The sequence below is a fragment of the Mauremys reevesii genome, linkage group 2 (assembly GCF_016161935.1).
Source record: "Mauremys reevesii isolate NIE-2019 linkage group 2, ASM1616193v1, whole genome shotgun sequence".
Classification (NCBI taxonomy): domain Eukaryota; kingdom Metazoa; phylum Chordata; order Testudines; family Geoemydidae; genus Mauremys; species Mauremys reevesii.
The window spans coordinates 12,995,917-13,023,443 of NC_052624.1; the positions used below are offsets into that span (position 1 = coordinate 12,995,917).

Here is a 27,527-nt window from a genome sequence, read left to right on the forward strand (position 1 = left end):
ACCGATTGCGTTATAACCCTGAATGCCCCCAAATGCTTCTGCTATGTGTCACTCCTAGCCCGGGACACACATGCAGCCAGCAGCTAGCATGTGCTTCATGTTCTCTATGCTGGACAGCTCTGATTCAACCACTTTGAATCCAACAGCCTGCCAGCCGTTATCCCAGATCCACTTTTGCCTTTATCAGACTTGGTTAATGTTAGCAGGTGACCCCAACACATTTCAAACTGCCCCAAATCCGTGTGCTTTGCAATACTCAGCCCAAGCCTACCACAGTACAAGGAATAATACGGTCCATTTGTTCCTTTACAGCAGGGGTAGGCAACCTATGGCATGGGTGCCAAAGGCGGCACGTGAGCTGATTTTCAGTGGCACTCACGCTGCCCAGGTCCTGGCCACCGGTCCGGGGGGCTCTGCATTGTAATCTAATTTTAAATGAAGCTTCTTAAACATTTTAAAAACCTTATTTACTTTACATACAACAATAGTTTAGTTATATATTATAGACTTCTAGAAAGAGACCTTCTAAAAACATTAAAATGTATTACCGGCACGCGGAAGCTTAAATTAGAGTGAATAAATGAAGACTCAACACACCACTTCTGAAAGGTTGCCGACCCCTGCTTTACAGAGACAAAACCCAAACAACTCACCGCATTCACTGCCAATAACCAACACTTTAATTTAAATACAGCAATGCTGGTTTAGATTAATAGTAAAACAAATGTATTAACAAAAGGAGATAGGATTTGAAGTGAGTTCAAGTATAAGGGATAAAGTTAGAAATGGTTTCAAGCTAAAAAAAGTGAAAACACACACCTAAACCTCTCAAACTGAACCTAGCAAGGCACAGGTGTTGTTGAAGATGGCTTTTCTCACCCACAGTCTTCCAGCAATGTGATGGCTTATCCTCCATCAGGATCTCTTCTAGAAGCCCAAATTGCTGGTTTCTCTGCCTTGGTAGGCGAAAGAGAGAACTTGGAGGGTTCTGCCACTTTCTTTTACAGTCCAGGGAACTTTTGAATTTGATTCTTCTGAAGGTTACCCCTCAAAGTCTGGTTTGTTCCCGCTGTGAGGAAGGTGACATGGAGTCTGGTGGTGAACAGCTCCTTGCTGTTTTCTTCCCCTCCTGGTGCTTGCTAAAATGCGAATTGTTCTGTAACTTGCAATCGCCTCCCACTGCTGTCCTGATGGTCCTGTTTACTGCTTATATGGAAAGCGAGGTCAACCTACATTCCTTTGGCTAGGGCAGACCTGTTTACCAACTCCCCCTGACACGCCTGGTTTAAACCCACTTTACGCATAATTCCAGCACACATCCATAACTCTGAATACGCACTGCTCACATACATCATGAGAGACTATTAATGATCAGCGAGTTATTTGTTTTCAAGTGACACCTCACAAGGCATATTTTGTACACAAAGTCTTATACTAGCATATAGGGTGCTTAAAATCACAGGAGGTTTAGATGAGTTGGGGCCAAAAATCACTGCTGGTGTAAACTCACAGACTTCAGTGGAGCCACACTGATTTTTCACCAGCTGTGAATCTAGTCCACGGTGCTTAAAAGGCTGGGGCTGCCCTAAAGCCACAACTGCCCTAGAGCTTCTCGCGCCCACTGTTGTTAAAACTGAGGGCGCTGAAACAGGGGCAGCAATGGTGGTAACGTTTTAGACACAGCCTAAGTGCAGGAGCCAGCACTCCCTGTGCAAAGCGAGTTCTGTTGTTCACTTGCAGGACTCAGCTCAGGGATCCTGACCTAGGTTGGTACTTACACAGATGAGCAGTCCCATCAAAGCCACTGGCACTACTCACCTGAGGTGCCACAGTCAGGTCTTTAATAGCTTGTGCTTCCTCCCATAGAAGGAGCAAAATCAAATCACACTAATAGGGACACCTCATCCAACTCAGGTAGATGACTTTTTATTATGCCCAGCTCCCTAACACACAGGGGGGAGGGATAGCTCAGTGGTTTGAGCATTGGCCTACTAAATCCAGGGTTCTGAGTTCAATCCTTGAGGGGGCCACTTAGGGATCTGGGGCAAAAATCAATACTTGGTCTTGCTAGTGAAAGCAGGGGCTGGACTCAATGACCTTTTAAGGCCCCTTCCAGTTCTAGGAGATGGGTATATCTCCAATTATTATTATAAGTGTCCTGCTCCATCTGCACTAATCTAATTGCGCCTCACCTGAACAAGAAAACCTTGCTGCGGTTTCAGTAAAAGGCTCTAAGAGAGGATGGATGGCCTTGTAGTTAAGTCATTGGGCCACAGGAGATCTGGAGTCAGTTCTTGACTCGGTCACCAGCTTCCCTGCGTGCCCGTACATCACTCACCAGCAAAATGCAGCCGCCTCTGGGGTGAAATGTGGCAGCTCTTTAGCAGCACAACTTTACACCGCAGTTTAGGCCGAGAAGTGATGATGAATTCCATATCCAACTGAAAGAGATTGGGGTCAGGGGGCAGGGAGAGTGGGATTTAGTGATGCAGAATGTAATTACTCATTAGAATTGGTCGGGAATTTTCTAACTGAATGGTTTTTCATTGGAAAATGTCAGTGCCAGAACTTTTCAAGATAATGTATCCATTTCAATGAAACTTTCACCAGGGAATGGTTTCACAGGTCTAGGATGGAATTTCTGGCCAAAGCCAGAGAGGGAGAGAGAGCAAGGGGAAGCTACCCAAGCTAGCCAATTGCCCCAGGGTTAGTGTGCTCATCTGGGATGTCTGAAGTACACAGGTTTAAGTCTCTGTTTGATTCAGACATTAGACTTGAACCTCTGTCTGCCATATCCCAGCTGCATGCCCTAATCCCTGCACTATAGGCTGTTCTGGGGTGGGCTGCTCTCTCACATTTTTCACAAAAACCTCAAAAGGTCTCAGTTTCATCCTGATCTGGAATGGGAAATATTTTGACATCTCCATTATTTTCACAGTGTGGGAAAACCATTTCCCTCCCAGCTATATTACTCTTACTGGAATTAGGCCAGGACACTGGAGATAACTCCTCTACTCTGATGTATAGTGAAGCCTTGTAGAAAATGTCAGGAACATTTACCAGCCCAGATCTCATTTCAAAAATTATTTTTGAGTGTCCAGCTTAGTTATCTTAAAGAGGTCTGATTTTCAGTAAGTGCAGAGATCCCTTTCCAGTGTGTCAAACTGGGCAAAATGACTAGTATGAGTCATTTCTGAAAATGTAGGCCAAAAGCTATTTGCTTGTCCTGATCATAATGATTAACAATAATTAAAAACAAATGATATTTTACCCATCAGAAAAAAAACTGCCTTAAGCAAGTAGAAGTTTGCAAGACTGGAATTGTGCCATGGGACCTTTTTGTGCCTTGCACATCTACATAACTATACGCAACAATCCTACATACATTATATTTATACCAAGACAAAGTATGAATATGGCACAGTAATCATTTTACTATACTTCTTCCCTGTTAGTATAAAGGATATACTGGAAACTCTACAAAGTAATTTTTTAATGATTATTTTGCAGCTGGTCCCATTTATCTTTTTGGCGTTTTAGTACATTTTTTTTCAAATGTCATGTTTTCTAATAACGGTTTCCCCCATAAGCATTCCTACTGTGCCCATACAGCTGATAAATGAGAGCCAGAGGAACCGTCACTCTAGGAACCCTGGACCCAGGTCTCTAGCTTCCCATCTGAATTGCACCCAGCATGCCAGCTGTGGGGTGCTGTCATTTCAGCCTCTGCCAGATGTTGCAGAGACTTTATCACTCAGAGCTTAAATATGACATGATTAAAATATTCCCGTAATCTGCATCTGGGAATAGAAATTGCCAGTAAGAGCAGAGTTGGTGGGTGAACCATTACCATATAAAGGCAACCTTTGCTATATGTGTGAAATGAGTCTGTTGTCTCTGGTCCTACTGGATAATAATCAGCAGTGTAGTCAGCAGGATTTAGGGAGACCCTGCATGATGACACTAGGTAGCACAGGCTGTGTTTATTTAATTTGGGAGGACTACAGGGACCTGTCTGTGTCCAGCACTGTCAGGAGAGAATTTCCTTTATATTTATTCTAGCAGAGTTCAGTCTCTTTTGTACCATGAGATACTAGCCCCATCAGTAGCTGGCCATCTTGCTGGCAGTCTCAACAAGGAGAAGTCAAGGACTGGATGTACAACTCTGGTCAGTGTGTATTAAATGTCCCCCTTTGTACCTGAGCCACAGAGGATGAGAATCTGTTACAGCCTCCAACTCAGATCAGATATTGAGAGGTTTTAGCTATGGAGAGCGCCCACTTTAATCCCCGGTTTTGGCCAGGGTGGCAGCTGTCACATAAATGGGGACTTATCTGGGATTTGAACTGCTGTGGATTTCAGATGCCCAGGGTGTGCTCCCTCTGTCCAGGAGAAGCAAACATCACACTGATCAGTGTGCACTGAGACTGGACTTCTTTCTCAACCCATCTCTCCAGGTAAGTATTGAGGTACCTAGCTGGGGACGTTGGTGCTGCTGCTCCTGCTGTTCCTGTGTTGTGATCAAACAGAGAAGTAGAACTCATCCTGGGACGGCCACCCAAATATCCCGAGACAACCTGCTTCAATACAGAAAACAACAACAACAACAAAAACCACTGATTGCACGCCTCTAGTTGTCACCTGCCACCCCACATTGGAACCCATATGGGGTATCATTAAATAATTACAACCGATACTTTATGGGGACCGCATCCTGAAATAAATCTTTCCCAACCTTTCTCTTAGGCCCTTCCAATAACCCCAGGTCAATCTTGCCAAGCTCATCATCAGAAGCAAGCTCCCCACAGACCAGGACACACCAACTCAGAGCGGCACCAGACCCTGCCAGAACAACAGGTGCAAAACCTGCAGCCACATCACCACTGCTATGGTGATCAATACCTCCCACAGCACACCTTTCAAGATCTATGGGTTCCACACATGCCTATGACAATATGTGGTGTATTTCATTCAGTGCCCCAACAATGCCCCAACAACAACTATGTGGGTGACACCAGACAACCATTATGCTCTCGAATGAACTCACACAGAAAAATGATAAAAGACAAAAATGCCCTATCACCCATGGATGAACACTTTTCACAAAGCAATCCCTCCATATCTGACCTTTCAGGCCTCATCCTCAAAGGAAACCTGCCCAACACCATGGAAAGACAAGCCTGGGAACTTACATTCACAGCTCAGAGGACACTAAAGACCATGGACTTAACAGTGACTATGGTTTTGTGGCTCATTACAATAATTTGCAACACACCTTACTGCCTATTACTCTCCTTTGTCCTAGGATTGCAGAGGTGTTAATTGCCCACTTCCTTTAAAGTGGTCTCCTAAAACATGTGTAAACCCCTTATGTTTAACAATCTGCCCCACCTTGTATTTAGCTTGGACACGCTCCTTATCTTTTCCAGTCTGAGAAAGCTTGGTGAAACTTGAAAGCTTGTCCCTTTGATCAATAGAAGTTGATCCAATAAAAGATATTACCTCACCCATCTTGTCTCTCCCACATCTCGGGAGAGACAAGATCTGGGAGAGATTTTAGGAAAGCTTTTGATACAGTCTCCCACAGTATTCTTGCCAGCAAGTTAAAGAAGTATGGGCTGGATGAATGGACTATAAGGTGGATAGAAAGCTGGCTAGATCATCCGGCTCAACGGGTAGTGATCAATGACTCCATGTCTAGTTGGCAGCCGGTATCAAGCAGAGTGCCCCAATGGTTGGTCCTGGAGATGGTTTTGTTCAATATCTTCATTAATGATCTGGAGGATGGCATGGACTGCATCCTCAGCAAGTTTGCAGATGACACTAAACTGGGAAGAGTGGTAGATATGCTGGAGGGTAGGGATAGATTACAGCGGGACCTAGACAAATTGGAGGATTGGGCCAAAAGAAATCTGACGTTCAGAAAGGACAAGCACAGAGTCCTGCACTTACGATGGAAGAATCCCATTCACTGTTACAGACTAGGGACAGACTGGCTAAGCAGCAGTTCTGCAGAAAAGGACCCAGGGGTTACAGTGGATGAGAAGCTGGATATGAGTCAACAGTGTGCCCTTGTTGCCAAGAAGACTAATGGCATTTTGGGCTGTATAAGTAGGAGCATTGCCAGCAGATTGAGGGACATGATCATTCCCCTCTATTTGGCATTGGTGAGGCCTCATCTGGAGTACTGTGTCCAGTTTTGGGCCCCACACTACATGAAGGAAAAATTGGAAAGAGTCCAGTGGAGGGCAACAAAAATGATTAGGGGGCTGGAGCACATGATTTATGAGGAGAATCTGAGGGAACTGGGATTATTTAGTCTGCAGAAGAGAAGAATGGGGGTGGGGATTTGATAGCTGCTTTCAACTACTTGAAAGGGGGTTCCAAAGAGGATGGATCTAGACTTTCTCAATGGTGGCAGATGACAGAACAAGGAGTAATGGTCTCAAGTTGCAGTAGGGGAGGTTTAGGTTGGATATTAGGAAAAAAACTTTTTCACTCAGAGAGTGGTGAAACACTGGAATGGGTTACCTAGGGAGGTAGTGGAATCTCCTTCCTTAGAGGTTTTTAAGGTCAGGCTTGACAAAGCCCTGACTGGGATGATTTAATTGGGAATTGGTCCTGCTTTGAGCAGGGGGTTGGACTAGATGACCTCCTGAGGTCCCTTCCAACCCTGATATTCTATGATTCTATGACCAACTACAACAAAACTGCAAATAGAGGATATCAGTTTCCAGGACACTTTTCATTAGGGTTTAACGATACATCTAAAATAAATTAGGGGTTGGGGTTGGGTGGAGGAATGGGATAGAAGAATGATTTAATTGTAGGTCAACTCTCTTAACTATAAAGTTCACCCCATCATGCAAAATTATGGCACGTCCAATGCGATTGCTTGTGCCCGAATATGTCATTTCTATCTAAATGGAATAATTGTGTTGGGCAGATCCCACATCCAAACAGGAGCTTTCTCCTTCCCAAAATAGCATCTGCTGCTGCTGCATTGTGCAGTGAAGTCCATGTGCCTGAGACAACAGCCTATTCATAATAATTGTTTTATGTACTGTGTGCTGGGTAATAACGAGAGGACTCCATGTTTACACAACTAAACTGGCTCTTTATTAAGAGAACTATCTCCAGGGGTGCTCCCCCCACAACTAGCATTCCAGCCATGTGCATGCAAACTGGCTTCTGTGTGCCTCCTCTAAACTCTCCCCACCTGCCAGCTGTGCGCCTCTGTCCAGTTCCAGGCAGATTGATACGTTAATCAGCAACGTATGGGCCAAATCCTGAGGTCTTTACTCAGAGAAAACTCCCCCTGATTTTGCCTGAGCAAGGTCTGCGCAAAGACCTCAGGATCTTGTTTTGATCCAGCAATAAACTTGACCCTTTTATAGACAAGATCCATCTTAGGTTTATGGTGCAAAGCGCCTAAAGGAAAAAGTCCACCAGGGAAGGAGGTCATGGTGGCTGAAACCTCCCCTGCACCAGGGGATTCTAAAGGAAGGGTGGAGCCAAAAAATGCCTCTCTGTGGTTGGGAAGAGCGTGAGAGGTGAGAAGGTGCCAGCTTGTTCTGTAGAGCACTGGCAGGGATAGACTGTTTGGCCCTGAGCAGAAGGTGTCTGCCCTTCTCTTGAGTGAAGGCCCTGTGGGATGGAAGATTAGCTGGAAAGGGAGGTGCCATCTACACCTTCCTTGTGTGAATCTGGCCCTCCATCTTCAAAACACTTTGCATGCATTTGTTAAGTGATATGAATTATTGTGACACAAGTCTGGGGTTAGAAAGACACAGTAGTGGTTGAGTTGGCTCTTGAGGGAGAGAGGCCTTATGGTTATGACAATACAACTAAGAAGACCTGGGCTCAATGCCTGGCTCCACAGACTCCCTATGTAACCTTGGGCAAGTCACTTAATCGTTGTGCCTCAGTTTACCCAGCTGCAAATAGGGATAATGCACACCTCTCACACAGTTATGAGGAGATGGTGTCCCTAGCCTCTGTTTGCCAGAAGCTGGGAATGAGCGGCAGGGAATGGATCACTTCATGATCACCTGTTCATTCCCTCTGGGGCACCTGGCATTGGCCACTGTCGGAAAACAGGATACTAGGCTAGATGGATCTTTGGTCTGACCCAGTATGGCCGTTCTTATGTTCTTATGAGAAATTAATTGAGCTTTGTGAGATGCTCAGATATTATGCTGATGCGCCAGGGTGCGAACCACACAAATATACCCGACAGTTTACGATGGGCGACACAAAATAAAGACTTAATCCCGTGTTATAAACACCCCTTCCTGTAAATGGTGTTGCAGCATGAACATCCCTTTGAAAAACAACGAGGAAGATCAATCTCCTGCTAATGTGTCAGCCACAAATGGCAGTGGAAGGGACCGCTGAGGTACCAGCCCTGGAAACTGTATTTTCACAGTATGCAGTTGTGGGTACATGGTCAAGAGCTATTTATATTCCTATTGCTCGGAATGGTCACGTCTGAAAAGACATGCAGCCCTGCCTGCTTTCTGTAAAGGCTTTTATGTGATGAGACATAAAGTATGAAATTAGAGGATAGATAATGATGCCTCTACAGTAATAAGAGAACAGAATGGTCTCATTACTAATCACTGTTTACAGTGGCTTCTTGACCCTCTTAGGGATGTATTTATTACTGGCAGTGGTAACTTGGGCATGTGTTGTGTGTTCTCCAGGATAAAAATAGCCCTAGAGTCTATTTCTGTCACCAGGAAGGGAGCAGAGCAAAGCAAGTCTTTGTTCAGCAGTTGTCTTTTATTTCAATGTAACTCGGAGTCTGAACATTCCAAAGACAGAAGGAAAAGATTTGTGTCAAAACAGAGGGAGCTAATTTGAGAGCGCTCGGTGAGCAACGTGAGCAACCTAAAGATAGCTTTAGAGAGATAGGGCTAGAAATGTCCCTCTTCAGAGAAATAACGGGGCACCCTGCTGAGTATTATTACTACAGTATAATTGGTGGGCCTGATTCTCTGTTGCCTTGATCGGTCAACTCCTCCTGTGCAAAGTGGATGTAAAATTCTACCCCTGGGACTTGGGTGCATTATAAAGACTCTTTGCAGTCCAAGGGCAAGCAGCCGAGCACCCAATCCTACGGAGTCAATGAGCACCGCTGAGGAGAGGAGGAGTGGGGAAGGAAGGGGGCAGTGTTGGCAACTCCTGCGATTTTATTGTGAGCCTCGGGATATTTGGTGCCTTTTCTTCAAACCCCAGCTCCTGGAATCTTGCTATGAAGTGAGCATCTCAGCTTTCTTATGTATGTGTTTTTTAAAAGAGGTGGTTACAGAGTGAAGCTTGGAAAGGTGGCCCCTAGCAGTTTAGAAACCAGAAGGCAGGCAAAAGAACCCCAATGTGTTTTGTTTTTAAAATATCTCACGTTTTCTTACGCTCATCTCATGATTTTTTGGGGAAGTAGACTTAGCATTATAGGCTGCTTGAGGCTGGCAATACTGAGATGCTTTCCAATCCCCAAATCGTGGGCCATGCAGGGGGTGGAACAGCTCCTGATGTACCATTAGAGAAGCTGTACCATGTGTCTACCCCTCCACCTCTGACATGTGTCCTGCGTTGAGAATCCTCTATCCTTTTACAGCAGCTGAGTCTGTCTCCACAGAACTGGGGGTGGGGATTGAACCCTATATCCCACACTGTTGCTAATAGCCTTCTACAGTTCATGTTCTCCAGAGCCAGGGCACAGCATATCCCAGGCCAAATCCTGAGCCACATCGTTAAGCAAACTCTGCTGTATAAAGAGCAACTTGCTTGAGAAAGAATGGAGGAAAATTCATCTAAACCCACTCCGGATTTGGCCTGCAGTACTTAGCCAGCTGTACAAGAAACAGTGTGCTCTAGTGGTTAGGGAAGATGTGCTGAGAGTTGGCAGAAATTGGTTCCATTCTGACGTGGGATCCTGAAAGACATAACCTGTCTGTGCCTCGATTTCCCTAGCTGTAGCATCAGGGTAATATTTACCTTCCCCTGAGCTTGCTATGAGGCTTCTAAAATGCTGTGAATACCTTGTATGGAAGAGGTTTCATGAATTTAAGTATTTTGTACTTTATGTTTCTTCACCTCATCTCTGCCTTCTCTTACTCCACATTCCCTCAAAATGGGAAGATTGTTATGGTTTATTTTGATAATCCATTGCTGTGAAATATATTTTTTTAAAGGCTAAAACCCAACTGCTATGGACTAATTTACCACAGGACAGTAATTCATTATGGGCCAGGTTCTAATCTTAGTTCAACCAGTGAAAATTCAGAGTGACTGCCCCATATTTACACCAGCATAAGAGTGATCAGAATCTGGCCCCATGTAAATGAGATAGGGCTAACTTCTATGTTTAATTTTTTAAGTGGAATATCAATCTGTTGAATCTGCTTGTTCTTTTTCACCAAAAAATACCCTATGGACTTTATTGTTTTTATCTGTTGGGTCAATGGCAAGCATTTGTTAAAGCCAGAGACCAATTTTAAGTCTGTAGTTCATTTTATTTAAGCTAAAGGAGAATTAAAATAAAAATACATGGCTCAGCGGTAAATCACCATAGCTTTGTTCACTTCAATGGGGCTATACTGATTCACACCAGCTGAGGATCTGGCTCCCTATTCTGGAGAAAATGCTATTTTATGTAAGCCTGATACATTTTTAGTATTTTTAGTATTATTTATAGGAAAAAGTCATGCATACTGGTGTAATTCATATCCAAGCACTATCCATCACCATCAGCTTATTGTTATTAATGGGGATTCACATACTGGCAATATGTGCAAGCTGAAAAGATCCCTCTTTTTCATTCCTGCTAGGACACACTCTGTCTTCCAGCTGCCATTCCTTCTGTCTCTCTTCTGCCAGAAACCTCTCTTTCTCCTGGCCCTCTCACTGCCACTTCCTGCTGTGCAACTGCAATATCCTGCTCTTGCTACTGTCACATCTATTCAATCACTGTAGTCTGCATACTGACATAATTTCACAATATATTTGAATATTACTAATTCTTTAACTCATCTCTGGAGTCATAGATTTTTAAAGCCAGAAGTGACCATTATGATAACCTAGACAGCATCATAGATAGCAATGGATAAAATTAGAAGTTATGAAGAGCATACAATTGTTGAGGGAAGCTAAGGATATCATGATTGGTAAGGTTAAGGACAGTAAGGAGGTGTTTTTATGCATATTAGGAACAGTAATATGTTTTTATGTGTATTAGCAATAGTATAGGCCCATTACTAAATGGAGATGGTAGAATTGTTAATAATGATGCAGAAAAGGCAAATGTGTTCAATAGATATTTCAGTTCTCTGTTTTGGAAGAATCGAGATGACGTACTTGTATCATATGAGGAGGATGAAATACTTTCTGGACCCTTAGTAATGGGAAAGGATTTTAGATTATATCCATTAGGGATAAACATTTCTAAATCAGCAGGCACAAATAACTTGCCTCAAGAGTCCTAAAAGAGTTGGCTGAGGCCTGTTGATGTTAATTTTTAATAAATCTTAGAATACTGGGGAAATTCCTGAAGATCAGAAGAATGTTAATGTTATGCCAGTATTCAAAACGGGCAAGTAAGAAGACCAGGTAACTATAGGACAGTTAGCCTGACATCAAACCCAGGCAAAATACTGGAAAAGCTGATACAGAATTCAGTTGATAAAGAATGAAAGCATAAGGTCTAGATTCACTTATTCTTGCCTGTGTGTGTGTGTGTGTATGTGTGTGTGTGTACTGGATGACTTCTTCAAGTCCCTTCCAGCCTTACATTTCTATGATTCTGTGCTAGATGTAATTAATGATAGTCAATATGATTTTATGGAAAAAAGGTATTCTTCTTCAAATAGTGTTCCTATGGGTGATCCACTTTAGGTGTGCTTGCATCCCTGTGCTGCTGATCGGAGAACTTTGGTAGCAGTTTCCGTTAGGCCGCACATGCACTGTCTCTCCTTGTGCTCTGCCATGAGGCTAACCAGCACGCACATGCTAACCCCACTCAGTTCCTTTTCATTCGCCCCTGACTAGGGATTGAGTTATTCACAGTCCATTAGGTCCACTTTCACTTTTGCATTTCCGTAGTTAGTTAGTCTCCTTGGACTTAGTTTTTAGTGTAGTTGTAGTTTTTCTTTCTCTTTCTTAGAGTTTTCTCTCTGAAAAAAACAAAACAAAAAACCCCTTCCTCCCTCTCACCACTTTTTTCTCACTGGGGGCCCGTCCCCAGTGGGGTAAGTCCAGTTCACTGAGTTTCAAGAAGTGCCTTGCCTGCAAAGAGGCTATTCCTGTTGCAAACAAGCACTCCTGGTACATAAGCTACCTTAGGGAAGGCCACATTTCACAAAAGTGTGGTCTGTGCTAGCAAACCAGGCCCAGGCCTCGCAAGGATAGGGAATTGAGAGAGGAGACGGCCCTCTGACCCTCTCTGGACCTGTACCAAGAATCACCTGGCAGACTTGAGTCTTCCCTACAGCCATCAACATCTAAAGGCTGTGGGTCGAAGAAACCAGCCACTGATCCCACTCATAAGTCATCAAAAAAGAGAGCGAGATGTCCCCACAATGAGCCCCAGCTAGCCGCAAATGATCTCCGGCATGCTTGTTATCCACTGAATCCTCACTACTGTTGGCACCAAGACAATCCTGGCCTAGTCCCACAGATTATGAACTACAGTGACAGGTACCATTAACACGTCTATGGACCTGATGGGCACAGGCACCAGTCAACAGCACCAAACGATAAGGACAGGAATAAGCACTCCTCTAAGAAGACGTTGCCAATATGATACTTGATCGGTACCATCATCGATGCCCCAGCCAGTACCAAAGCGATTGATGTGGGCAAGATCTCAGGATGCCCCCTTCCCCCCCCCACGCCCCCGCTACCACCAGTGGCACTGAGTCTGTCAGTACTGCTGGAATTCCAGTGCTCGAGGGACCTCTATGTATCCGATGTACTGGAGTCTCCTCTTCTCAGTACTGGGACCTCTGCACCGAGTCTTTGTCTGGCACGGGAGTCTTCCCTACTCTCTAGTGTGGACTTGGATACTGAACCAGATGAAGCGGTATCACAATACTCCTCCCAAGCTCCTTATGGTGCCCAATACCTACAGGGCCCCCAAGCATACCCTCAGATGGCCCCACCACTGCCATCTTGGTATGGGCAACCATGAGCACTGCCTCCAAGCTCTATGCCATCACCACCCCAGTGGCCATACTGGGACCCTTGGACTGCATATTGCCACGATGCCTCACCCAAGAACCCTCGAGATGCACCCCCTCGGCTGCAGCATCCAGAGCTTCGGAACCTCCAGAAGAAATCATGGAGGAATGAGAGGGCGGTGTTGAAGAAGAGATGATGTTGAGGACCATATCCTCTTCCTCCCCAGATGAAGCCATCATGCCTCCCACACCATCTATGGCTGATGACTTTCACATCTTCCAGGACCTAATGAAGACAGTGGCAGACACTCTTCAAATACTGCTAGAAGTAGTCAAGGATACCTACCACAGATTTCCTGACATACTCCATTCATTCTCATCCTCAAAAATTGCCCTACCTATGAAAGAGGCTCTTCTGGACCCCACAAAAACCATTTGGCAGACACCAGCATTGGCTGCACCTACCTGCAAGTGAGCGGACAAAAAATATTATGTCCCAGTGAGGGAGACTGAATTCCTCTTCTCCCACCCTCCATCTGACTCCATCGTGTGGACGCCATTAATTCCCATGGCCCTCAACACCAGAGGAGGTCCACTCCCTACAATACAGACTGGAAGCATTGGAACCTTTCTGGGAGGAAAGCGTACTCCTCGGCCACACTGCAGTTTCGAATTGCCAATTAACAAGCTCTCATGGTGAAATATGACTACATAAATTATTTGAAACGGGACAACTTTATTTGAACGGCTGCCCAAGTTGCACTACGACCAATTTAAAGCCTCATCCAAGAGGGAGATTAGTGGCCAAGACGATGCTACAATCTGCCCTTGACACAGCCAGCACAGCAGCCAGGTCCACCTCTACAGCGGTGGTTATGCGACGTGTGTCATAGTTACATCTGTCGGGCTTCCCAAAGGAGGTGCAGTTGACCATTGAAGACCTTCTCTTTGAAGGCACTAAGCTCTTCGCAGAGAGGACTGATGTCTCTCTTCACACCCTAAACGATTCTAGGGCCATTCTCCGCTCACTGGGCATCTACATGCCAGGACAAAAGAGGAAATTTAGTTTGCAACCCCAGCACAAATCACATACTCCCCAATGCCCAACCCAGAGCTACTACAAGCCATAGAGAAAGAAAACTAAGTTCCTGAGGCATAAACCATCTGGCCCGCAATCTTCCATATCCCAGATATCCACTTCGAAACACCAGTTTTGACGTGTTGGTCAAGGCGTCGATAGACCACTCCCCACCCCCAACTGCTACAGCTGACCACCGCAATTCACCCATTTGGCCACCCTCTGGTAAAGTTCTGCAGCACCTGGGAATGCATAACATCAGATCGATGGGTCTTAGAGATCATTTACAAGGGGTGCTCTATCCATTTTACATGGGGCATATGGCAGCAGGCACAGCAGTGATACCACATGCCAGGCTTCACAGGCAATCCCTCCAGATGTGGTTCAGCTCAGTTTACAGACCAAACAGAAACAGACTAGACAAACCCCTGTCACTACCCACCAGGGTCAAAAACCCCTTAGACTGGTGGAAGGACCCAGCGAATGTTTGCAAAGGGATCACCTTATCGCAACCTCCTCGCCCCCCGTCATTGCTTCCACCAAGATCAGAACTAGGCCTGATGCTATTCAACATTTTCCTCAATGATCTGGAAATAAATATAAAACCATTGCTGATAAAATATACAGATGACACAAAGATTAGCGGAATGGTAAATAATGATAAGGATAAGGGTAGTGATAAAGAGCAATATGGATCACTTGTAAGCTGGGCCCATTCAAATAAAATGCATTTTAATACAGCCAAATGCAAAGCTATACATCTAGGAACAAAGAATGCAGGCCATACTTACAGAATGTGGGACAGGAGCTTGTAAAGCAGTGTCATAAACAGATAGTTAAGGGTTAATGTCTCTTTTACCTGTAAAGGGTTAAGAAGCTCAGTAAACCTGGCTGACACCTGACCAGAGGACCAATAAGGGGACAAGATACTTTCAAATCTTGGTGGAGGGAAGTCTTTTGTTTGTGCTCTTTGTTTGGGGGTTGTTTGCTCCTGGGACTAAGAGGGACCAGACATCAATCCAGGCTCTCCAAATCTTTCTGAATCGGTCTCTCATGTTTCAAACTTGTAAGTAATAGCCAGGCAAGGCGTGTTAGTCTTATTTTTGTTTTCTCAACTTGTAAATGTTCCTTTTTTGCTGAGAGAATTTTACCTCTGTTTGCTGTAACTTTAAACCTAAGGCTAGAGGGGGTTCCTCTGAGCTATACGAATCTGAGTACCCTGTAAAGTATTTTCCATCCTGATTTTACAGAGATAATTTTTACCTTTCTTTCTTTAATTAAAAGCTTTCTTTTTAAGAACCTGATTGATTTTTTTCCTTGTGTTAAAATCCAAGGGGATTGGATCTGGACTCACCAGGAATTGGTGGGGGAAGGGAGGGGGGCTGGTTAAATTCTCCTTGTGTTAAGATCCAAGGGGTTGGATCGGTGTTCACCAGGAACTTGGTGAAAAAGCCTCTCAAGGCTGCCCAGGGACGAGAAGGTTTTGGGGGGACAGAAAGTGATCCAGACACTGAAATTTCTGGATGGTGGCAGTGTTACCAGATCTAAGCTAGTAGTTAAGCTTAGAAGTGTCCATGCAGGTCCCCCACATCTGTACCCTAAAGTTCAGAGTGGGGGAGGAACCTTGACAAGCAGTGATTCTGAAAAGAATTTAGGGATCATAGTGCACAAGCAAGACATGAGTTCCCAATGCAATGCTGTGGCAAAGAGGGAAGATGTGATCCTTGGACGTATAAACTCTATGACCTAAATCTAAACTGAGCTTCTGCATAATGCAGGCCACAGCCTCTCACCCCGTAATTTCTGTCTCAGGCCCATAACTCCTGTTTGACCTATAGAATATCTTTTAGCAAGACATCCAGTCTTGATTTAAAGACAAAGATCTGAGAGCTCTTCACAAATATTAACCACTGATTCCTCTCAACCCCCCTGTGACAAGTATTATCCCCTTCTTAAAGACAGGGAAACTGAAGCAGTATGGCGGGTATGAGTTTGGCCCTGGATAGCATAGTGAAATGAATTCACAGCTAGGTAAAACCTGATGGATATCTAAGCACCTATGAGGGAAATCAGTGTTTGTTTCTCTGACTTGCATCTGCATTCATCCAAATGTCTTCAGTATTGGCGAAAGCCTTTCGGGTCATCTCGTATTTCATTTGAATTTTGTATGGTTGGATGGGATTCTCCCTCGCTAACTTGAGTGGGAGTTGTATGGCTAGATCTTGTGCAACTCTCTGAAGACTGAGAAGAGTGAGCCTGTTTGGTGGCTCTCTGGAGTCCTAGCAGCTGCTTGGGGTCCTTGCAGGGCATTTGTCATCGGACCACAGACCAAATTGCCTTACTGGTGTGAACGAGGAACAGTGGGAGTGGTGAATGGATAGTGCTGGCTGGCAGCGTTGGCTCTTTCTCCACACAACCCTTGTAGGTCAGAGTGGCACCTGCTCTCAGGAGAAAGAGAGAGATCAGGAATAGCCCCTTGCAGCCGGGAAGAGAAGAGGATGAATTTAGAGCTGGTCCGAAAATAAAGGGGTTTCCTTAGAAAATTTGGGTTTTTTAAAGTTAAAATTGGAATACCAAACCTCAAAATATTTTGATTAGGAAATGTTTCCGTGGTGCCTTATGGGAGTTATAATTCGGGTGCTTCATACTCCCATTGTCTGTAGGCTGGGCACAGAGATTTTAAGTGACTTGCTCAAGTTTACCTAAGGAGGCAATGCAAAGTTTGGAATAGAAACCGGGAGTCCTGACTGCCAATCCCTGTTCAAATCAGTCAACAATGGTACTTCCACCCTCGGGCAAGAAAATGTTCCCGGTGGTGTATCCTCAGTAAAAATTATCCATGATTCTTGGACAAAACATGCACTGATGAAGGGGTCGAGGAGAGACTTTCCCCGCCCCCGCCCACATTAAAATGAGCTATGATCATTCTGGTGCCTGGGCTGGCAACAAGAGGTAACTAAATAGAGTGGTCTAGATCCTCTGCTGGGGTACATCAGTACAGCTCCATTGGCTTCACTAGCTGAGGATCTGGCCCAATATTCCAGCAAAGTCCCTTTCAGACCCAGGAGTACAGAAGGAACACAATATGCTAAGATGCTGCTGTTGGTGCACATCAGGACTATGATTTTGTAACAAGCTTCCAGTAGATCATTTATTTATACACGGTACAAAGAGAAGTAGGCCAAGGAGAGAGCCCAGAGGGACATCCATGGCTACATGTTACTAGGCAGGTTTCTGTATTGCAAGATCCCATCTTATCACAAACTCAGCTGTATGTCTGAGGGGCGCTTTACTTGCCCCGTGGCTTTCCAAGCTATCGTTCTGAGTCTTGCAAGGAGCCAAAGGATTGTTTAATGACAAAAGCTTTCCTTTGTTCGCTATTAAACAGACCGAGCCCCTGCCAGATTAGTCTGAGAGCTATGAATTACAGGGGGCACTAAAGGGGAAATTAATCTATGAAGCAATTGTACACTAGACAGGCCTGTAAGTGATGATGAGGACCAGTGTATATTCCACCACTGCTATACAGGCATAGCAGAGCTGGAGTAGGGAGGATGGTGGCAATATGTAGGAGCTATTGAACTGAACTTCGATAACAGATGGACACGGGCCAATTTCCATCTTGAAGAAATAATACCGCACACTAGTGGGAAGTTACAACTGAACGAGGAAGCGTGACAACATTTTGGCAGAACACTGTATCTGCAAATACCCAGCATCTGTAAATCTCATGCTGGATGCTTTTGATGTCCAAGAGTTTTCAACTGTTTTTTGGAAAGTAAAATGATGATCGTTGAGGTGCTGGCAGGCAATGAAAAGGGTTGCTGAGGGGTTTTTTGGTTTTTGTGTGTGCACAAGTTGGGTTCCAACAGATATAAAATAAGTGATTGAATTGGCTACAGAATGCAGTTCGAAGGTCGTTTGGTGTGAGTCGAGAGAAGCTATTGCAATGTTTTCTTTATGCAGCCCAGGCTGGAGATTTTAGGATTTTCCAAATGCCTTGTGTTTCCCATGTTGGGTTGCCGCTGCTCTGTGTTGATGTTTCAGTTTTTAACCTTATCATGAGAGTCAAGGACTTTGTATTGCTGCAGTAATTTAACCAGTGCTTCCTTGGTTTTCCAGTCCAGACTCTAACCTTTAAGATAGCTCGTCTCCATTAATACTTATGGGTTAGATCGTGCTTTGATGCTGTGCCCTGAGTAAGGGATGGCATAAACAGGGGCAATGCAGGGAAGGAAACATTCCACAGAGACCATGCTCCATGTGGCAGCAGTCTGTGCTTACCCATACCAGTAGCACATTTCTGCTTCTTTTGTCCATAGTCCACCCACTCGGGATAGGATGAGGAGCATTAACTCCTATACTCCTGGGAGTGTGACCAGGTGTCCGGTTTTTGACCGGAACACCTGGTTGAAAAGGGATCCTGGCAGCTCCAGTCAGCACCGCTGACTGGGCCATTGAATGTCCGGTTGGTGGTGCCGTGCAGTGGGGCTGGCAGGCTCCCTGCTAGCCATCGCACGGCTCCCAGGAAGCAGCCAACATGTCTGGCTTTTATGCTTACGGGCAGCCAGGGGGCTCCGTGTGCTGCCTCCACCCCAGCTCCCACTGGCTGGGCCGGGTCAGGGCAGAGGACAAACTAGCGCGACTCGCGAGCGCTCAGGAGGCTGCCATTGAGGGGTTGTGGTGTGTGCCTCTCCCACTGCTGCCAGCCCGCTTCTACTCATCACGCTCCTCTTGTGGCTGGGCTTGAGCTGCGGGCGCGTGCCCCTGTGGCGACCCACAGTCTGTATCCCCGTCTGCGAGTGCTGGGAATGGGGCTGCTGGACGGGAGGGGAGGAGAACGAGACCAAGGTCGGCCCTGTGGGTGGGAGAGGGACCTGAGCTGCAGAGAGCAGCAAGCCAGGTGATTTCTCCAGAGCAGGGGTGCGCCCCCACTCCACTGCCATCAGCCCCCTTTCCGCTGCATATACCCTTCTGCCTGGCCATATGAGGGCAAGGTGCTGACCCAGGGAGAGCCCAGGCTCTGTTAGGAAGCAGCAGGCACATGGCTAGCCAGGAGCTGCAGCGAAGAACCCCCCAGTAACTGTATGCAGAGCCATGTGTGGATCAGACTGTGACTGCCAGACACTACAGCTGGGTGCAGGTCTGTGTGGGACCTGTGGGGGAGCCAGGGCCGGCTCCAGGCACCAACCCAGCAAGCAGGTGCTGGGGGCGGCCAACGGAGAGGGGCAGCACCTCTGGCTCTTCGGTGGCAATTCAGCGGTGGGTCCCTCAATCCCCCTCGGAGCGAAGGACCAGCCGCCGAATTGCCGCCGAAGACTGAAGCAGTGGCGGTAGAGCTGCAGATTGCGATCATTTTTTTTGTTTGGTTGGGTTTTTTTGTTTGTTTTTTTGCAGCTTCGGGCAGCAAAAACCCTGGAGCCAGTCCTGGGGGGAGCAGCAGTAGCTGAGCAAGGAGCCAATGCAGAGGGGCCCCAATGAGAGACGCTGCCTGAGCCTGGCTTGGAAACCAAAAGGCTCCTATTTGAGTAGAGACTGGGCTGGAGAGGGCACCCCAGGCACTAGGCCTGAAGAGCCCTGACTCTTGACCGGACTGCCCCAGGGGCCCAAACAAGAACCGCTATCACTCACTCAGAACTGTAACTATTTAAGCCTTTGTACCAGGGTATTTGCAACTGTCCCTTTCCTGACAGCCCTGGTAAAATACTCTTTCCCTTAGCCATGTGTCTGAGTGATTATTGGGACCCACCAGAGATAGAGCCTACAAGGCGTAACTTTTCTGAAGCTCCTACAGTGTTTGCCGCCGCGTCACGTATACCTGGCACGCTACTGGCACCCTAGGGCTTTGGAGTACTCCAACACTGAGCAGCCTCAACAGTTACGTAATAAACAATTCTCTGCCTCACAGGGTGCCGTGCGGATGGATTAATGTTTGTAACACACTCCAAATGTGGAAAGAGCTGTGTAGTGTGATTGCTGATACTGGCATCTTTCAAAGGGGCCTAACATAATTAGGCACCCAACTCCGACCGAGTTGGGTGCCTGGTTCTGTTAAACCTCTTCGAAAACCCTCTCCTAAATATTAATAAATGCAGCCACTTCTAGGGTGAGATGCAGAAACAGTTTAGTTGTGCACAATACAAAACTGTTCAGGATGGAAAGTGCAGAAGAATCCAGTTGAAACTGCTCGTGGAGTTTAGGCAGGCAGAATGCAATTACCCAAACTGGAAGGTAGCCAGGACTCCAGGGTTAAATAGCCTCTTCTGAGTAGTGTCATGGGATTATTTTAAAGTATTGCATATTTATGCAAATATGTGCAATAATACATACATTTGACACGGGCCACTACAAAACGTTGCATGGGTCATATTAAAATGACACTTTTAATGTCATTCTTTGGTGTTGGGAGTGTACAGAATAGAGTGGAAATACCACGTGGTAATTTTTGGGCAAGCCATCAGCCTAACGCCCCTCTTCACACAGATGGTGCCCTGAGCACCTTCGTGAGCCCAAGTGCTCAGTACCTCTCATTTCATCTAAAAGATGGAAGGCCTGATTCTCCCCTGCCTTGTGCCCTGTGCAGTTATTGAGCCCTTTGCCACGTGGGTATAAAATGCTATCACATCAGAATGGGAGCTCTTTACACAGGTGCACATGACTACATGAGGGGCAAGACAGGCTCGGTACCCAGCAACACAGTGCCCCCTAATGCTATAGTGGGGCCTGACTCGGAGAGAAAATGATAATAATTTAATACTATCTAGCCCTTAGATAGGCCTTTTCAGCTCAAGAGGTCACAGCACTTTACAACATTAGCCTCCTTTTACATATAGGGAAACCAGAGCACAGGAAGATGAAGTGACAGAGCCAGAACTAGAACCTAGTTCTGCTGAATCCCTGGCCAGAATCCCAGCTGCTCGGCTACCCTACCGAGCTCCACTCCCTGTAACATGCTAGGGTTTTTTCTGGCAGCCTCTTGTACAAATACTGACGAGACCTGACTCTGCTTAGCTCATGAGAGCAGAGTTGGACATGATATGGATGTGCTAAGGCATGGGAACATTTTTAATTTCAAACAGAAATAATGTATGGCACATCTACAGTATATTGCAGCTTTACAATAGAAGGAAATATGTAATTTAGAGTATATGCAAAAATCATACCAGTGCCTGAGAAATCCTGCAATAACACGTCCACTTGCTAATTTGAGTGGCATGAAATGTGAAATATGTTGTTAATCTAATTGTATTTTTATGCATACATACTCAATTCCTATTAGTGACAAAATTGTACTCGCTTTTGCCTTGAGGCAAAGAATTACTAGTGGACAGTTTAATCAGGATGAAAGAAGGAAAATAAAATTAATGTAGCATGTGCTAGGCTCAAACATTCACGTTGGAAGAATGGTGACATCTTTGTTGAGCGACGTTGGGTCATGTTTATTTTAAAATCTTGCAAATCAAGCTTAAATGATTCCAAACTAGAATCACCAGTTTAAGGACTGGGATTACAGAGAAAATATTCACTGTTTGCCTAAGAGACCTTGTCAGCAGCCAATGGTTCAAAAAAGATGGGACGCAAAATACCAGTTTCACCCCTGTGTAATTCCATCAATGTGTTGTTTATTATTTGTATTCGGATAGTGCGTAGAAGCCCCAGCTACAATTGGAGCCTCCTTGTCCTGTGCTAGGCATTGTGCAAACACACAGTAACAAGTAGCCTGTGCCCCATACAGAGAAGTGACTTATTGAGGATGACCCAGCAGCAGCAGCAGAGCTGAGCATATAACACAAGTCTTCAAGTCAAGCACCCTCTCCACTAGATCACTGCCATCTGTACCCATTGCATTGTCACACAGAGTGCTTCAGTTCCCACAACTGTCATTACGCTATCTTCCACAAGCACAAAATTAACTGAAAAAAACCAAGCAAACACGCACCAGAGATAAAGAAAAAAACATGGAAACGAATCTAAGCTGGGAAATAGTACCATTTTTGTTTACATTTCCATCAGCTCTGGCATCCACACAAGAATTCTAGGCTGAGATGATCAATCTGACAGGAGGAATTCTCTTTGCTTGCCTCCATTTATTTGAACGTTTAATGCCGAGTCTGTTTTGTCAGGAAGGAGCTGCTTCCAGAACGTCTGGTCCATGGACAATTTATCTTGTCCACCAGCAAATTAAGCAGAATGAATAATTACATGGAAGTGCTCAACCAATATTTCTCAGGGCTCTCTCTAACAATTCCCTGCCACATCCTGCCTCCCTCGCCCACCACCTCTCCAGATGATTTCAACTCATCTGTTCAGAAGAGTTACTTCTGGTGTCAAACCCGGCCCATGCCAATAACGACCAAAGATCATTATCATCTGGGTGGCCAATTTGAAAGTGTTCAGTAGTCTCAATACTATTCCTACAAGAAAAATCTTCACAGTACAACCCATTCCACCCCGCACACAATTGGTATTAATCAGACCCCCTTGTTGGAAATCACATCAGGGAACCGAAGGACTGAGTGAGAATGGAATGTCTGACTGTCTTGCCAACCAAGTTGGTTCTTCCAGGTTAGCTTTGGTGGGTAAGATGTTCAGTGCTGCTACTTTTGGCATAGCCATTCTTTAGCTAAAGTGAGGGCTCTGTTCTTCAGAGCTGTCATTGTAGCATGCTTTTCTAGCATTAAATTCACTTGGTTTTAAAGAGAAGCATTGAAAAATGGCTTTTTAAGCCAAGCAACTTCATTGGAAGGGTTTGGGGGGACAGAGGGCATTGGTTATAGGTGGTACAGTATACATGGAAAAGAGAATAAGCAAGAGATGAAAATCGGATTGTTCCCTGCAAAACTCTAGTTGGATTGACGTTCGTGTGTGCACGGGGTTTGGACAGTGGAACAAACTCTCACAGGAATGAAGAGCCATCACAAACCTCACTACCTTCTGCTCTAAGAGCAAGGTATGCTTCCTTGAGCTGCGTGGACATATAATACACTACATTTATTTTTAGATACCCAGAAATTAATTCCACCTTCCAATTCTTCCTGGGGAAGTGAAGGAGAGAGAGCCCCAAATGTGCCGGATACCTATCAAGTGGCTTAGTGCACTTCTGGAAGGTACTTGGATAGTGTGGTGATGACAACCGTATGAGAACCTGATTAAAATAGTAGTGTGGGTGGTGGACAAAGGTGTCTTGAGGTGTGGCGTGAACAGGAGGAAATGGAAAGCAGGGTTGTGGTTGTGAGGAAAGGCTCTTTGACTTTGTAACCATGCTCTTGCTCCAAGATTTGGGTTTGTTTGGTGGACTGTGGAGGAAGGGGGGGGGGTTCATTAATAAGCTGGGGTCTTACAGCCATTTTGTACCGAATTGCCACTGCTTTAAATTCAGGGACCTGAGAGAAGCAGGAGGGTAAAATCCTGATTTCACCATAGTGTTGATATTTCATCGTAAGACTCCAAATCATGCAGTTTTTCATGGGTGGCGGGTGGTAATCTGACACAGTTCCTGAAGAAGAAAGAGGCCCAGACAGAATGACCAATACCAGAGGTGGAGAAGTGAAGAACAGCAGAAGATTAGCTGGAGAGTTGTGGATTGTAGTAATCTACTTGTTCGCTTGTCCCTGGGGTCCTTATGGTGAGCCAAGTACTCTGCGAAGCCTGTACATTCTGACACATCATTTCTCATTGTTCCCAAGGGATGGGGTGAAAGCCTACTGCTGGCAGGAGAGACATACTGTGAATGTTTCCTGGAATAAGTACTGTGGGAGTCAGTCCCTGAAAGCAAAGAAAATTACCCTCCAAATGTAATAAGCAGAACAAACCTAGCCAACCCTCCAGTCACTGACTGTAGCTCCATAAAAGAATACTGTGGAAGAATACAAGTACCTGTGGGAGAATTAAGCTTATCCCTCTATAGAAGGTGAAGATCTCCCCTAATATGAGCAGGCAAAGACTCACGTGAAGCGATTTTTAGAGGCACACATTGAATTCTATGGGCTCGATCCTCAGTCTCTGTGAGCTACATTGACATAGCTACATTGACGTCAATGGAGTTACCTCAGTTTACACCAGCTGAGGATATGGCCCCACATTTCTACTGGGTTTTTTAATATGCTCCTCTTTAAAGGTTGAGGTAAATCCTTCCTGACGTGCTATTAAAATACGTGGATGTTACATCTGGATCATCTCCAAGTTCCCAGCCTTGCTTCCAAGTTGGATCTGCAAAAAACAAGTGCTGACAGCTTTTCAATAACAAGCCAAGCAGGCCAACAACCATCCTAATGGCCAGTGGGGTCCACGAATGAGTGCTGCATGATTCCTAGCCTTGGCTTAAAGGAGCGAGTGACCCGTAGAGATCGCGATAGTGTGTTGATAATCACACAACATTCACACGTGGAGCTGGACTGCTAGCAAAATACAGTGGCTTCCTGCTGAGGAACTTGCCAAATCAAAGGAATCATTGATTAGTTGGGTTTGGTCCTGCTTTGAGCAGGGGGTTGGACTAGATGACCTCCTGAGGTCCCTTCCAACCCTGAGATTCTATGATTCTATGATTGAACTCCAAGGAAATTTGGATCTGGATCCAACCTTCACGGCTTGGTCCCCCCCAGACTCTTTTTCTCATCTTGGTTGGACAATGGTTACCTTTCCTCAAAGATGTTGTATCTTTTGGTGAGAGAAAGAGGTTGGTGGGGACAGAGAGCAGACTCCTAGTCACTGAGAGTCACAGGAACCAAGACATGCAGCAATAATAATGCATATTATTATTTTATGGCACTCATGCCACAAATATGCTAGGTGCCTCTCCAAAACTCCTTACAAGACAAGTCCCTGCCATGGAGCGTTTACAATCTTAGCCCCCAATCTTGCAGAGTGACCCAACAGAGCACCTCTGAGGTCAGTGGCGCTCCACACAGGTGTAAATGTCTCCTAGCTTGGATCCAGTTACAGGATCAGGGCCTAAGTGATGGATTTGGCAGATGAGTAGGGATACAGCAGGAAGGGAAGGCATGAGGAGGAATACTGGCTATAGGCATGATTACATGGCTTAAGCAGACTTACAATAGGGCCTGTCCAATTAAGGTGGGTGTGTGGCTGCTTTGCAGCATGGGAATGGCACAGAGAAGCCAGAGTGTACCTGTGACTCTAGTCCCTATTCTTAAGTAAAACAAAATATCTCAGGCTGATGAGAGAAGCCGGCTTTACAGCCCTGGAGGCTGGAGTCCTCCAACCCAACTGCTGTACAGGCCAGACAGAAACAGGGCAAATGTAATACACTGGTGGGCATGTTTTACAGGGTCCCTCTGTGTGCCCGATGTGCAGAGGCTAGGAGAGTGTTACATTAGTTAAGGAGCTGTAGCTCAAGCTATAGAGGCTCATGGCTCTACCTTTGGAGGTTCCTGGTTCAATTCCATTGCATCATTCAAACTAGAAGCTGTCAAACCAGCTTTCCCTTGCCAATGCACCTTAGCCCTGCTCAGGAGGGCTCACTTCCAGGACAGCGGACCAGTTCATTCTCCAAACGCTCATCGATCCTTGGTGTCTATGAGCAGGTTTCCATTTAGTTCTGAGTTGCTACTGATGTTTGGATGGCTTTTGCAAGACTCAGATGGGGCTGCATCATGCTGGCTCAGAAACCTGCCACTCTTCTGAGGGTGCTATCCTTTCTCCAGAATCTCAGCTTTCATTTCAAACAAGTCTGCAGCTCTTAGGGTTGTGAAAACCTTCAAAGCATGACCCCAAGTATAAGCAATGTTACGATATCCACTGAAGTCTGCAAACAGCCTGAAACAACAGGTCTGAGCAGTACGATCTGCCTGTGGTCATTTCAGTGCAGCATTAGTCGGATGCGCCAGGACAATAATTTAAACGCTGACATTACCTATTTCACTGCTGATCAAAACATGTAAGCAAAGAGAAGGGCAATTAAAATGTGAAGATCAGCACATTTGACTGTGGCTGGAGTCTCATTTTGACATCTCAAGTGGGTGGAGTTTGGTTTGTGGGTGGAACTTGAGAGTTCCACTATGGGGTTTTTCATCTTCCCAGTTTGAGCCCTGGTTTAGCTGCATTTTGTGTCCATTAAGCTCCCCTGATCACCAGTAATTCCACTTCCCTGTTTTCAGAGTGTCTACATGAGCACCTGCCAAGCAAAACTTACACCTTGTGCTGAATTTCACAGTTCGGGTTGTCAATACTTTGTGTTGAGTGACTGATTTCGCATTGTATGAATTTGAGCTCCAGCTCACTGCCTGGCTCTCAGACTACACTATGGCTCCCCAGCTAGTGGCGTCATGTTGGTCCATGACATTCTGGGGGAAGAGCCAGGAAATATCTTACGGGCTAAATAAAGAAGCTTAAAATGAATTTGCAGGGAGATTGGGAAGCAATAAGCATACAAATTAGCCAGCACATGAGTAATACATTTACATTTCTTGGATTCACTTAGCTTGAAAGCTGGCAAAAATCATAACCTATTAAATGCCAAACGTAAGGCTTAAAGAGGTTACCTTTAGAAGAATTACTCTGTTGGACACAAGACATCATCCAAGAATGCATTAACGTGTCCATGATTAACTCTAAGTGTTTCTGTGGAAGACAATGATTGCTTAGGCAATAGGCAATATCTGCAGCGTACAGTGGTGGCCATCAAAGTTTAATGCAGGGTGAAAAAAACAACTGCTGAGATTAGTTAAAGATTAAATCCCCAATTCTAAAAACGTTGCATTTTAAAGATATATTCCAAGTAAAACAGTTAGTCAGATAAGCCACAGTAGAGTCGAGATTGTGGCAGGAGGAATAGAGATATAAATCCTTCTGGTTCAAGACATAAGTGCCAACCACTGACTGCCCAGGATTAGGAAAAAAACTTTGTCTACTGGGGGTGTGTGTGTGTGTGTGTTATTTTTTTATTTTATAATTGTCCTTTGAGAGGTTTCTTGAACCTTCCTCTGAGGCATCTGCCAGTGCTCGCTGTCAGAGACATGATACTAAATGAGGTGGACCACTAGTCTGAAGTGGCTATTGTTATTCTTTTATTCTCTGTAGCATACTGTCAACGCGCTAATAATTTATCAGACCAAAGCTTCCTTGATGATTGATTGACTGATTCCTTACACTCACTCCTAGAGAGAATGTCATGACTCATGTTTATAGTCTTACCCTTTAAGAGTGGACACCTGGGGCCTCCCAGTTATATGCCATAAGAAAGGCAACAAAGTGCCTTGCTGGCCCCTAGAGCACCACTCCCAACCATACAGGACAAATCTGTGCTCAGGTCA

At 45.3% G+C, this 27,527-nt stretch overlaps 1 long non-coding RNA gene across 1 annotated transcript; it reads right to left on the reverse strand.

The window, feature by feature from the left end:
* Positions 1–772: 772 nt before the first annotated feature.
* Positions 773–5,356, reverse strand: LOC120396448. The gene is made up of 4 exons (XR_005593147.1): positions 5,276–5,356; positions 4,474–4,577; positions 2,339–2,441; positions 773–1,203 (listed from the first exon to the last, which is right to left on the reverse strand). It is a non-coding gene; the product is annotated as an uncharacterized LOC120396448 (long non-coding RNA).
* Between the last annotated feature and the right edge of the window lie 22,171 nt (positions 5,357–27,527).